Genomic DNA, 4,305 nt, shown 5'->3' with positions numbered 1-4,305 from the left:
ACTCCCCCTCACATTCCTCAGCCCCACGGTAATTAGTAACAGCTCTTGGTCTCTGGGGAAAGGAGAGGGGAAAGGAAGCCTGAAGGATGTAGGGGCTGGCAGGAGGGTGGGGCTGAAGAGAACAAGGGGTCTCTTGTTATATGGAGAGTGTGGTTGCAGGCCTAGGAAGATTAAGGGAAAAAACTTGGAGCCCTGTGGAAAGACTGGTGTGTTGGAGGCATTTGGGATTCAGGGATGGGACTAGAGGACTGGGCTCAGATTCTGCCTGGAGGCCTAAGTGGAAAATGGGGACACAAGAGAGCTCTGGCGCTTGGGGTAGGAATAGATGAGCTGTCGGGGTTTGGGTGTGTCTGGGCTGGGGCAGAGACCCTCTGGGGACTGGTGAGAAACACAGGAGCCCAGAAATGGTGGAGTGTGTGTACAATGGGCCCGGATGGGGGCTCTGTCCCAAATAGTCCTAGATGGAGCCAGCAGGTTTATGGAGAAAGGGGAGCCCACAATGGGATAGGGGAGATGTGAAATTTCCTCTTACAAAAGGGGATAGGTTTGAATTGGAGGACCATTGATAATATAGGGAAAATGATAGTACTGAGGATATGGGAAAGAAAGGAATTTCCCTGCCCTGCCCTCCTTCCAACAGTCAGGGTATAGGTAGTTTTGGGGGCTTGGCTGGTATTGGAATGGGCGATCATGACGTCTAGGTTGGCATTGATTTCTGTGATATATGTAGATCGGTGAATGAACGTATATTAGCTAGTTAATTAGCTAGATAGATAGCTAGAAAGAACATTTAGTGCTTGCTATGTTTCAGGGACTGTGCTAAGTTCTGGATTTACAAATACAAGTGAATAAGACATTCCCTACCCTCAAGGAATTTATGTTCTAATGGGAGAAGTCAACACATATAAGGATCCTGGAAAAGGGGGGAGGGGAGGAAGGGTACCCATGAGGGGCAATGTCACAGCAATTGAGAAGAAAGTGGAGTCTGGAGAGAGTCAGGGAGGGTAAGGTGAAGCATAGCTGAGGCCCTTACCAAAATGGTGGTCCCATGGCACCACTAATGAGGAAAGGAGGGCTCCAGGGCAGAGGTTTCCAGCGTAGCAATGTGATGTATGAGGAGAAGAAGGTGGAGTCTGGAGAGAGTCCATGAAAGAGTGGAATAAAATCCAGAGGAAGCCAATCTGAGTGAGACAGTATAAAACTCTGCTTCCAGAAACTTTGACAAAACTGTATCCTGAGGGGACCCCAGAAACACACGTGATACCTCCACAGAAAGTGTGGCTGTCTTCCATCCAGATGTTCTGTCTGATCATGTGGTGCAAATCAGTATGTGCTCCTAGCCATGGTAACCTAGCTTCAGTGTTTGCAACAGAATCACCAAATGTTCAGATGGAATGGAACCTCTGGGAAGAAACAGCAAGTCCATCCAGTCCCTTCATGTTAGAGGTGAGGGAACAGAGGCCCAGAGAAGGAACTCTGGAAAAACTACAGTACTCTGGAGGGAAAACATTGGTAAATACTGTTAGTTGTTGTTGTTGAGTCATTTTTCAGTTGTGTCTGACTCTTCCTGACCCCATTTGGGGTTGTCTTGGCAAAAGACATTGGAGTGGTTTGCCATTTCCTTCTCCAGTTCATTTTACAGATGAGGAAACTGAGGCAAACAGGGTAAGTGACTTGCCCAGGGTCACACAGCTAGTAAGCGTCTGAGGCCAGATTTGAACTCAGGAAGATGAGTCTTCCTGATTCCAGGCCCAGTGCTCTATGCACTTCACTACCTAGCCGCTCCAAACGCTGTCAGAACTTGTTCAAATGTGTTTCACTTTTCCTTGAGGAGGTGGCTCAGTGGATAGAATGTCAGGCCATTTGTCTCAGGACAAAGCAAAAGAAGCAAAGGTTGCTGGCTGGGGATGAACAAAAAGCTGCTGGCAAAGGAGATGTCCCCACTAAGAGACCACCTGTCCTCAGGTCAGGTGTTACCACTGTTACTGCCCTGGTAGAAAACAAGAAAGCACAGTTGGTAGTGATTGCATGTGACGTGGACCCCACTGAGCTACTGGTCTTCTTACCTGCCTTGTGCTGAAAAATGGGGGTTCCTTACTGTATCATCAAAGGTAAAGCCAGACTGGGTCGCTTGGTTCACAGAAAGACGTCCACAAGCATTGCCTTCACACAGGTTAATCCTGAAGATAAGGGAGCCCTGGCTAAGCTGGTAGAAGCCACCAGAACCAATTACAATGGACAGATATGATGAGATCTGTCATCCCTGGCATGGCAATGTTCTGGGTCCAAAATCGGTGGCTCGTATTGCCAAGCTGGAAAAGGCAAAAGCTAAGGAACTTGCAACCAAATTGGGTTAAATGTATGTTTGATTTTTCCCTAAGTAAAAATTAAAATGTAAACAATATGAAAAAACAATGGAGGCTTTCTCTACAACACTCTCTTTCCCTCAATTTCAGTGTTTAAAAAAAAAACAACACAACCTTTTTTTTCCCCCTGAAAAGTGAGGAAATGTCACATTTTAGAGAAAGCAAAATAGTTTTATGGAGTAACACCTCTATCTGCTGGTTGTTTCGTGTACTGCATGGCTGGTTTTCTAGGAGACTGACCTGAAAGCTTGCAGGTAACATCTAAATAAATCCTAAAATCAGAAAGGACCTCCCAGGTCTAGTGTAATCCCCTTATCTTAAGATAAGGCACTCCAAGTGACAGTATTCTTTACCTTAGGCCTTGCAGCTTCTTCCTCAAATTGGCAAACAGATGTAAAATGTAGTAAAATCTCTTAGCGTGGGAACCCGGTCCATTAAAGTCCCTTTAAAGACAAGAAGGGCCACAAGAGCTGCCTTCAAAATAGAGCATGATCCAGAAAAAGTATGATGGTCAATTTACAATGGACAATTGTTAATAAGTAATTATTCATTGCTGGTTATTAACTGTAATTAATAAATCAGTTCTGATTGCATAGGTAGGCTGAACCCTTTTTGATCCTGCCTTCGCTCATTGGACTTTGATATTTATGATCCAGGGCGGCTAGGTGGCGCCATGGTGCACAGAATGCAGGGTCTGAAATCAGGAAAACTCCTCTTCCTGAGTTCAAATCTGGCCTCAGACACTTGTTAGCTCTGTGACCCTGGGCAAGTCGTTTAACCCTGTTTTCCTCAGTTTCCTTATCTGAAAAATGAGCTGAAGAAGGAAATAGAAAACCACTCCTGTATCTTTGCCAAGAAAACCTCAAATGGGGTCACTATGAGTCAGACATGACTGAAACAACATTCAAGATCCAGACTCTTCTCACAGATTAATCAATGGTACAATTCAACTCGGCTTAAGGAAAAAAAGAAGCATTTGTAATGGTGTGTTCAGTCTCTGCAGTGGAAACTTACTCCTGGACTCTGTCTAGATGTTCTCTGGGGATCCCATCCCCTTGGAAGTTCCTTACTTCCTCTCAGATCCAGCCATGGTAACAAATCACTTCAATTTCATTTCAGTAGGAAAGAAGAAAGGCAATTTATAGGAGATCAAGGAAACACACACAGCAGCAGCACTTACACTAACCTGTGGCTGAAATGAGACACTTCATCTCCTCCCAGCTCCCTACACAGCCCCAGTCTTGGAAGGCTCCTGTTCACGTGCAACATAACTGCCAGTCCTGACACCCATTCAGAGATGAATCCTCATCTCTGCTAGTGCTAGGCTGGGGTCCCCAAGGTTGCCCCCAAAGGTCCCTTCTTGTTCCTCAGGGCATCGAAGCTATGCTGACAGCAAACCTAAACCGTGGAATGCCAAGATACCACTCATCCTTTCAGGCACACAAGATAACACAGGCTCCACTCCTTTCATCCAGAATGGAAAAGAACAGCTATAGCGGCCAAAGGGTTTCATAGCCTTGATGGGGAGAAGGTTCCAAGGCCTCTCCTCTTCATCTGATGCTATGAGTAATGTTACTGTTGTTCAGTCATTTCAGTCACGTATGATTCTTTGTGACCCTATTTGGGTATTTTGGGGCAAAAATACTGGAGTGGTTTGCCATATTCTCCAGCTCATTTTATAGATGAGGAAACTGAGGCAGACAGGGTCAAATGACTTGCCCAGGGTCCCACAGCTAATAAGTGTCTGAGGACAGATTTGAACTCAGGAAGATGAGTCTTTCCTGCTTCCTGGTCCAGTGCTCTATCTACTTTGACACCTAGCTGGCCAACTGGGAGCAAAGAAATCACCAAACGAAGGAAAGATAGCCAGCTGCAAGTGTCTCAGGTCTTTTTAAAATACGTTAATTCAGGGGCAGCTAGGTGGCACAGTGGATAGAGC

General features: G+C 45.7%; 1 pseudogene; it reads left to right on the top strand.

The window, feature by feature from the left end:
* The first annotated feature begins 945 nt into the window (after window positions 1–945).
* On the top strand, window positions 946–2,357 carry LOC110199352 (large ribosomal subunit protein eL8 pseudogene; annotated as a pseudogene).
* The last annotated feature ends 1,948 nt before the right edge of the window (window positions 2,358–4,305 follow it).

The sequence above is a fragment of the Phascolarctos cinereus genome, unplaced genomic scaffold (assembly GCF_003287225.1).
Source record: "Phascolarctos cinereus isolate Bilbo 61053 unplaced genomic scaffold, phaCin_HiC Scaffold_5;HRSCAF=322, whole genome shotgun sequence".
Lineage (NCBI taxonomy): Eukaryota > Metazoa > Chordata > Mammalia > Diprotodontia > Phascolarctidae > Phascolarctos > Phascolarctos cinereus.
Note: the sequence above shows the minus strand (reverse complement) of the source record. Positions and strands in the feature narration are given on the sequence as shown.